This window comes from Schistocerca cancellata, chromosome 6 (assembly GCF_023864275.1).
Source record: "Schistocerca cancellata isolate TAMUIC-IGC-003103 chromosome 6, iqSchCanc2.1, whole genome shotgun sequence".
NCBI classification, from domain to species: Eukaryota; Metazoa; Arthropoda; class Insecta; order Orthoptera; family Acrididae; genus Schistocerca; species Schistocerca cancellata.
The window spans coordinates 605314808-605325220 of record NC_064631.1 but is presented as its reverse complement, the minus strand read 5'-3'; positions in this window follow the sequence as shown (position 1 = coordinate 605325220).

Below are 10413 nucleotides of genomic sequence, written 5' to 3'. Positions count from 1 at the left end.
GTAATCCCCAACCTTGGAACAAGTGGACCATTTCCTCTACCTAGGTAGCATACTGCCATCTAACTGCTCATCTGGAAATAGATTACGTGCTCCCCATGTAGCATTTGGACGTGTCTTCCTGAATAAAGACCTAACACTGTACACCAAACCGATAGTGTACAAAGCTGTAATCATTTCCACCCTGCTATATGGTTGCGAAACCTGGACGTTGTATTGCTGTGATCTGAAGAAACTAGAACGCTTCAACCAACAGAAGCTAAGATATATCATGAACCTGAAATGGGATGACTTCATATCCAACACGGCTGTTCTTGAGAAAGCAAAAATGTATACCATGGAAGCTCTTATCATTGGGCATCAACTTAGATGGGTCGGACATGTCCAGCGGATGAAAAATGACAGACTTCCACGCCAAATGCTGTACAGCGAAGTGAGCACAGGTAAAAGGCCACGAGGTGCCCCTCTCAAACGTTATAAGGAAGGCCACGAGGTGCCCCTCTCAAACGTTATAAGGACCAGTACAAGAAAAATCTATCTGAAAAATGTGAACATCGATCCGAGTAACTGGTCCACAATAGCAGAAGATCGAAGTCGCTGGCGCTCAGTTACCTCAAATGCTCTTCAAAACTTTGAGCTGGAACGTCGAAGAATGGAGAATGACAAACGCCGAAGACGTAAACTCCTCCAGGCTCAGCCACGTCCTCCACCTTCCATGAGCTGTAATGTCTGTGGCCGCGTGTTCCATGCTAGGATTGGATTGCTAAGCCATCAACGACACTTCCACGCCTGAACCGTGACAAAGGAAATCTCAGGAGAGAAATGAAAACTCAGATACGAGTATCAGCCGACGACGATTGTAATCCCGAATAAAACAGAAAAACAGAAAAAAAGGTGTTGCATTACTCTTTGAAAGCCCCTCGTGTAAGTACTGTAAGCAGGCTGTTTGGATTTTTGTGTTGGTAACGCCACGTAGCGCTCTGTATGAAAATCACTGACTGTGCTGTGTGCAGTCTGTGGCTGGTTGGCATTGTTGGAATATTCGCTAGTGTAGTGTTGGGCAGTTGGATGCGAACAGCGCATATCGTTGGGCAGTTGGAGGTGAGCCGCCAGCAGTGGTGGATGTGGAGAGAGAGATGCCAGAGTTCCGAGAGGTTGCTATAAGCGGGCGATCTGGACGTGTGTCCGCCAGAAAAAGGAAATTTGTAAAGATGGATGTCATGAATATATATATATATATATATATATATATATATATATATATATATATATATATATATATATATATATATATATATATGAGATGACTTTTGAACACCATTAAGGTAAATACATTGTTTGTTGTCCATCAAAATCTTTCATTTGCTAACTATGCCTATCAGTAGTTAGTGCCTTCAGTAGTTAGAATCTTTTATTTAGCTGGCAGTATTGGCGCTCGATGTATTGCAGTAGCCCGAATAACGAAGATTTTTGTGTGGTAAGTGATTCATGAAAGGTTCAGGTTATTGTTAGTCAGGGCCATTCTTTTGTAGGGATTATTAATAGTCAGATTGCTTTGCGCTAAAAAATATTGTGTGTGTCAGTTTAGTGATGATCAGAATAAGTAAAGAGAGAAATGTCTGAGTACGTTCAGTTTTGCTCAGCTGTTTGAAAATCAAATAACGTAGAAGTTTACCAGCACAGCCATTCATAATTTTCTAAGGGGACGTTACTGTACTACGCGTATAAGAGGGAGATTAACCCATATAGAGTGGATTAGCTGGGGGTATGTATCTCTGAGGAGGCATCGGAACATTTCACCAGTCAGTCAATGATTCGTGTGTGGTATCACAGGCACTGAAACCGTTGCAGCTAGATTGAGAGTTTGGAGAATATATCACTTTACTGTGCAAGGTCGTAGATGATGTGGCCGTCTACAAGAAGATAGCAAATTGCAGAGGATGGATGGTTGCTATACGGACCTGGACGCAAGTAAATGTAACATACTGCATATAAATAGGCGAAGAGACCCACAACTGTTGTGTTACACTTTTGGCGGTAAATCGCCGGCGGCCGTAACAGCTGCGGCTGGCGGATCGAACTACGCTGTAATGAGCAAGTAAGACAGATAGGGAAAGTTGCTGCTGGGCTGATGGGAATCTTATTCACTAAAAAAGCGACTTACCAAATACTTATTCGGCAAATTTTCTTGGTATTTCTCGTCAGAGACTGGATTAATAAAAGAAATAGACAAGATGCAGTGATGAGCAGCACGTTTCGTGGTAGGTCGTTATGAAGATGCACAACAGATCCCAGTGGTGGTTGCTCGAAGAGATGCATTGTGTATCGTGGGGAACTGTACTGTTGCAAAAATCGAAGGGCGTATTTCGTGGGCAATAAAATACTTCATTCTTCAAGGAGGAATGAGAGCTAATACAGGTTTTTTCCCAATAGTCGTTCTTCCCATTTGAATGGACCACAGACGCAGATTAAATATCAGAAGTACTTTCCACCACGTAACGTAATGTAGCGTGACAGTCTTACGCATCTGATTTTTGGGTGTAGAACTAGCATTGTCTGAAAAAAAAGCTGTGGATGTTCGAAAAACTCTCAGGTCGACCTACGCGTAACAGGAAAATGGGCCGGCCGGTGTGGCCTGCGGTTCTAGGCGCTCCAGTCCGGAACCGCGTGACCGCTACGGTCGCAGGTTCGAATCCTTCCTCGGGCATGGATGTGTGTGACGTCCTTAGGTTAGTTAGGTTTAAGTAGTTCTAAGGGACTGATGACCACAGATGTTAAGTCCCATAGTACTCAGAGCCATTTTGAACCATTTGAACCAGTATTAGGAAACACATGAAAGTGATGTATAATCAGGGATGAAGTTTTTCGTCTTTTTTAGCAATGCGCTGGAGAATAATCCACCTTTTACTATATTCTCGCCATTGACAAATGTTCCATTAAAACTGTTTTTGTTCTGGTCTTCAGTCCTGAGACTGGATGATGCAGCTCTCCGTGCACTCTATCTTGTGCATGTTCCTTCATCTCCCAGTACCTACTGCAACCTACATCCTTCTGAATCTGCTTAGTGTATTCACCTCTTGGTCTCCCTCTATGATTTTTACCCTCCACGCTGCCCAGCAATACTAAGTTGGTGATCCCTTGATGCCTTAGAATATGCCCTACCAACCGATCCCTTCTTCTACTCAAGTTGTGCCACAAACTCCTCTTCTCCCCAATTCCATTCAATACCTCCTCATTAGTTACGTGATCTACCCATCTAATCTTCAGCATTCTTCTGTAGCACCACATTTCGAAAGCTTCTATTCTCTTCTTGTCCAAACTGTTTATCGTCCATGTTTCACTTCCACACATGGCTACACTCCATACGAATACTTTCAGAAACGACTTCCTGACACTTAAATCTATACTCGATCTTAACAAATTTCTGTTCTTCAGAAACGCTTTCCTTGCCATTTCCAGTCTACATTTTATATCCTCTCTACTTCGACCATCATCAGTTATTTTGCTCCCCAAATAGCAAAACTCCTTTATTACTTTAAGTGTCTCATTTCCTAGTCTAATTCCCTCAGCATCACCCGACTTAATTCGACTACTTTCCATTATCCTCGTTTTGCTTTTGTTGATGTTCATCTTATATCCTCCTTCCAAGGCACTGTCCATTCCATTCAACTGCTCTTCCGAGTCCTTTGTTGTCTCTGACAGAATTACGGTGTTATCGGCGAACCTCAAAGTTTTTATTTCTTCTCCATAGATTTTAATACCTACTCCGAATTTTTCTTTTGTTTCCTTTACTGCTTGCTCAGTATACAGATTGAACAACATCGGGGAGAGGCTACAGCCCTGTCTCACTCCCTTCCCAACCACTGCTTCCCTTTCAAGCGCCTCGACTCTTATAACTGCCATCTGGTTTCTGTGCAAATTGTAAATAGCCTTTCGTTCCTTGTATTTTACCCCTGCCACCTTCAGAATTTGAAAGAGAGTATTCCAGTCAACAATTTCAAAAGTTTTCTCAAAGTCTACAAATACTAGAAACGTAGGTTTGCCTTTCCTTAATCTATCTTCTAAGATAAGTCGTAGGGTCAGTATTGCCTCACGTGTTCCAATATTTCTACGGAATCGAAAGTGATCTTCGCCGAGGTCGGCTTCTACCAGTTTTTCCATCCGTCTGTAAAGAATTCTCGTTAGTAGTTTGCAGCTGTGACTTATTAAACTGATAGTTCGATAATTCTCACATCTGTCAACACCTGCTTTCTTTGGGATTGGAATTATTATATTCTTCTTGAAGTCTGAGGGTATTTCGCCTGTCTCATACGTCTTGCTCAGAAGGTGGTAGAGTTTTGTCAGGACTGGCTCTCCCAAGCCCGTCAGTAGTTCTAATGGAATATTGTTTACTCCCGGGGCCTTGTTTCGACTTAGGTCTTTCAGTGCTCTGTCAAACTCTTCACGCAGTATCATATCTCCCATTTTATCTTCATCTACATCCTCTTCCATTTCCATAACATTGTCCTCGAGTACATCGCACTTGTTAGGCCCTCTATATACTCCTTCCACCTTTCTGCTTTCCCTGCTTTGCTTGGAATTGGGTTTCCATCTGAGCTCTTGATATTCATACAAGTGGTTCTCTTTTCTCCAAAGGCCTCTTTAATTTTCCTGTAGGCTGTATCTATCTTACCCCTAGTGAGATAAGCCTCTACATCCTTACATTTGTCTTCTAGCCATCCTTGCTTAGCCATTTTGCACTTCCTGTCGATATCATTTTTGAGATTTTTGTACTCCTTTTTGACTGCTTATTTACTGCTTTTTTAAATTTTCTCCTTTAGTCAATTAAATTCAATATTTCTTCTATTTCTTCTATTACCCAAGGACTTCTGCTAGCTCTCGTCTTTTTACCTACTTGATCCTCTGCTGCCTTCACTACTTTATCCCTCTAAGTTACCCATTCTTCTTGTACTGTATTTCTTTCCCCCATCCCTGTCCATTGTTCCCTTATGCTCTCCCTGAAACTCTGTACAACCTCTGGTTTAGTCAGTTTATCCAGGTCCCATCTCCTTAAATTCTCACCTTTTTGCAGTTTTTTCGGTTTTAATCTACAGTTCATAACCAATAGATTGTGGTCAGAGTCCACATCTGCCCCTGGAAATGTCTTACAATTTAAAACCTGGTACCTAAATCTTTGTCTTACTATAGTTGTTTAAATAAATGTATTGAGAATGCTATTACCGCCTAGTTGTGTCGGAGAATTTGTGGTGTGCTCTACATCTCGCTATTCCATAACTCTCAAGGAAAACCACCCTAAACTGTTACCCTCCCCACAAATATGGTTATTCCACAGGTCTTCAGATATTGTGCTTACATAGGAGAAGAAATTCTGACTGTACCGTTACACTACTGCTGGAAACAGTAGCCAATGTGAAATACCTAGCAGCAACCGACTTAAGTGCAGTTAACACGTAGAGTAAAATGGGATACTGGGCTGAGAGAAATGTAATTCAATCGCGAAGGAAATGGTTTACAAAACTACACTACTGGTAAAATGGTGTTGTGTGATTGGTTGTGGCTGACTTGTGAAGCAGTCGGATAAGTGTAAACGATCCAGCAGATAGTGTCAGAAGCTCTATGGCACTGTTAGGATCGCATTAGGTTGGTAACTCTATTCGAATATGTAACAGGAAAAACTCGAAGAAAAGACGACGTATCTTTCACGAAACACTTCTGGGCGAATTTAGAGAAACTGCATTCAACGGAGACTGTTAGACTATTACGTAGCCCCCATCATATATCCAGCATCGCGATCATAAAAGGTAACAGAGATTTGAACAGAGACATATACACAGTCAGGTTTTCCTCGATCAGTAGGTCAGAGTGGAAAGAAAAGCGATTAATCTTCTACGATGTGCCTTCCGCCATGTTCTGTGCAGGCGTTTGCGAGATATTTGTTTCGATGTAGATGAAGATTGCTCACAGACGATGCAGTTGTCTATAAGACGGCAATAACGAATTGCACAAAGGACAACTGCATAGGATCAACGCTTCGTAAAGGGACTGGCTGTAAATAAATGTAGCATATGTGCATTTTCAACTTCTCGCGGCGTAATGAATAATCCATTAAATTTCGGGCATGCAGCCGCGCAAATAAAATTTCTTCTACTGATATTTCGGCCGCGTATCGTCCGGCCATCTTCAGAGCGAGTCACAAGACTGATGACAAGGTGCCAAACGCGGCCTTATATGCTCCACCGCGGCGGTACTGCGCATGCGGGTCACAGATGCTGCGCCGCCTGTGGCGAAAGCGTACGGACGTTCGATGTGCTTATCGATGTTTGATCGGCGGCGGTGACACGGTGACGACTTCTCTGCAATTTAATTAGTCCAAGAGCCGGATTCCATGCTTTGTCCAAATTGAAACCTTTATCTCTGTTTATTAAATTGTTGGCTAATCGAATTTCTATGGCTTCCTTGAATACAGATTCCCAAAAAGAAGAGGTGGATGTTAAAATCTTCACATCACTGTAATTCATGGAATGACCCGTATCAATACAATGTTCGGCCACAGCTGACTTGTCTGGTTGTAATAGGCGTGTGTATCTTCGGTGCTCCACACACCTCTCATGAACGGTGCGTGTTGTTTGACCTATGTATGACTGCTCACAATTTCCGCAAGCAATCTGGTACACACCCGCCTTACGAAGCAATAAATCGTCCTTCACAGAGGCGAGTAAAGCCGCAATCTTCGTGGGGGGCCGGAAGATCACCTTAACACAGTGTTTCTCAAGAATACGGCCTATCTTTGAAGAAAGAGCACCCACATAAGGCAGAAACGCCCTAGATCTGAAGAAATTACTATCTTCTTCCGCATCGTATACCTTCTTTTTAGGTTTTGCATCGAATGCTCTACGAATTTGTTGCGGAGAATATCCATTTGATTTAAAAATACTCTTGAGGTATGTTAGCTCTCCTTGTAAATTGTCTTCATCGGATACACAGTGCGCCCGATGCACTAAGGTCTTAAGGACACCCATGCTCTGAGAAGGGTGATGGCAGCTACTGGCATGAAGGTATAGATTTGTACGCGTTGGTTTCCGATGTACGGCATGTCCTAATGTGCCATCTCTTTTACGGCGAACGACAACATCCAGAAAGGGGAGGCACCCATCTTTTTCTATTTCCATGGTAAATTTAATGCTAGCATGGATGGAATTCAAATGCTGAAGAAATCGATGTAATTCATCCATACCATGGGGCCATACCACGAATGTGTCGTCCACGTACCTCCAGAAGACCGTAGGTTTAAAACATGCTGAGTCCAGTGCCTTGTCCTCGAAGTCTTCCATGAATGGAAGACTTCATGCCCGAAATTTAATGGATTAAATGTAGCATATGTTGTATAAAGAGGCGAGAAGGTCCATTTCTCTTCGATTACGGTATTAGTGAGAAGCCACTGGAATGATTAACAAGCACACAGTACCTAGGAGTAACCGTCCAGACCGAGCCAATGCTGAAAGATTACATAATACAACTTGTAGGTGAGTCAGATGCCCAGCTGAGGTCCGCTCGAAGAATCTTAAGGAAATGCGATTCATCACCCATAAAAGAAGCGGCTTACAAAAAAACCTTCTTGACTGATTACAGCATCTCGCGAAATGATCACAACGAGAAAGTACGGTTACTAGAGGTACACTTAATACAAAATTCGCATTGATGCAAAAAATTTTGTATTGAAGCCAGAGTGTACACAATATTCACATTTTGCGATATTATTAAAAATATACACGCATCAATCCATTCTAGTAAGAAATTCATCAATGGCTTAGAAGGAGTTGGCCACTAATAAATCCTTTAGACTCTGCTCAAAGTGGACTTTATTATTATTCCAGAATTATTAGCTGAACTTTTTATGGCTGCTGGCAAGTTATTGAAAGTATGTGTTGCTGAATAGTGGGCACCTTTCTGAACCAAAATAAGTGACTTTAAAACTTTGTGAAAGTTACTCTTATGTCTATAATCCGATTAAACTTACTTGATAGTTGACGTCTGTCACTTGCCGCTACAGTGTTGCCACATCGGCCGCCGGTTTCCGCTCGGTTATAGGCGACACACAAAGACAGCTGGGCACTTTACAAATGCTGTTGATGTATAATGCGGAGCAATGTTGAAGTGGCCGCCGAGAGGTACGTCGGAAATGCGAGGTACTCTGGCGATGGCTGAGTTCAAGTCAGCAATGAGTGAACTGCAGCAGACGACGTATATTGTAAATGGTTCAAATGGCTCTGAGCACTATGGGACTTAACATCTGTGGTCATCAGTCCCCTAGACTTAGAACTACTTAAACCTAACTAACCTAAGGACATCACATCCATGCCCGAGGCAGGATTCGAACCTGCGACGGTAGCGGTCGCGCGGTTCCAGACTGTAGCGCCTAGAACCGCTCGACGTATATTAGAGCCCTAAGCTAACCACAACCTCGTGATGTGCATTGTATCTAACAAAACGGCGGTCATTAGCCTGCGGCAGAACTAAAATCATGACCGCTTTAGTCACGGCGAATACAGCTAACTACTGCAAGCACACTCAAGACAGAAAAAAAAAAAATGTTTCAGCACTAAAAGCCAACTGTAATTTCTTGCTGTCATCAGTTATCTGAAACAATCCTGCTGCGTTACCAACCGATGGGCAATCCACATTGGCACGTGGTTGCAGACGATAAGCGACACAGACAGATCCCAAACTAAAGCAGAATGACAGGAAGAGAACTAATAGGAAATAAAGAAGTCAGTACCATGATGAAAATTTTGTAACAAAGAATAAGAAATAAAAAAATAGATGTAAACCAACTAAATGAATAAAAATAATAATCAAACTATTTTGATTGGATTTAGAAATAAAATAATACGCTTTTTCTAATGACATTCGAACCTACGTCCCTCAACACATCAGGTTACTACGCCATCCATTGCGCTACGCTACAACGATGCTTTATGTAGACCTGTTTATGACTGTGGGCTCACACAGTCACCGCGAGGAATTGTAGCCTTCAGAAATTCGGCTTCACGCAATGTCGTGCGAAGCTCACCTAATATAACCCAACTCCTGTGATTATGGTAGCAGTATATGTGACGTTGAATCGCATCTTGTGCGTAAGTATCCAGCAGTGTTTGGTTATTGCTTGTATGAAAAGTGTGTATATTAAGCATCGTTTTGTATGCCTGTGTGTCTGTGTTTGTGTATAGTGCGGTTGTCATGTGTGATTAAATTCGAAATAAAGTGCCAGACCTATGATTCGAGATCCGTTTACACTCAGAATGAATGGCGGACAAGGAATTGGAAGTGAGCTGACCAACTGTTGTGGCAGTTTGGCAACGGCGAACGGTTCGGGCGTGAGCTCTTGAGGAAACCAGCTCCAACACCTGAAGTGTCAACAATTACGGTATTTTAATCAGAGTATAGTATTGATTCCGTGAACTGAGCTGTTGGTTTGAAACAAAAAAATGTTTTAAATGACAAATTTCATTAAGGAATAAATACACTCCTGGAAATGGAAAAAAGAACACATTGACACCGGTGTGTCAGACCCACCATACTTGCTCCGGACACTGCGAGAGGGCTGTACAAGCAATGATCACACGCACGGCACAGCGGACACACCAGGAACCGCGGTGTTGGCCGTCGAATGGCGCTAGCTGCGCAGCATTTGTGCACCGCCGCCGTCAGTGTCAGCCAGTTTGCCGTGGCATACGGAGCTCCATCGCAGTCTTTAACACTGGTAGCATGCCGCGACAGCGTGGACGTGAACCGTATGTGCAGTTGACGGACTTTGAGCGAGGGCGTATAGTGGGCATGCGGGAGGCCGGGTGGACGTACCGCCGAATTGCTCAACACGTGGGGCGTGAGGTCTCCACAGTACATCGATGTTGTCGCCAGTGGTCGGCGGAAGGTGCACGTGCCCGTCGACCTGGGACCGGACCGCAGCGACGCACGGATGCACGGCAAGACCGTAGGATCCTACGCAGTGCCGTAGGGGACCGCACCGCCACTTCCCAGCAAATTAGGGACACTGTTGCTCCTGGGGTATCGGCGAGGACCATTCGCAACCGTCTCCATGAAGCTGGGCTACGGTCCCGCACACCGTTAGGCTGTCTTCCGCTCACGCCCCAACATCGTGCAGCCCGCCTCCAGTGGTGTCGCGACAGGCGTGAATGGAGGGACGAATGGAGACGTGTCGTCTTCAGCGATGAGAGTCGCTTCTGCCTTGGTGCCAATGATGGTCGTATGCGTGTTTGGCGCCGTGCAGGTGAGCGCCACAATCAGGACTGCATACGACCGAGGCACACAGGGCCAACACCCGGCATCATGGTGTGGGGAGCGATCTCCTACACTGGCCGTACACCACTGGTGATCGTCGAGGGGACACTGAATAGT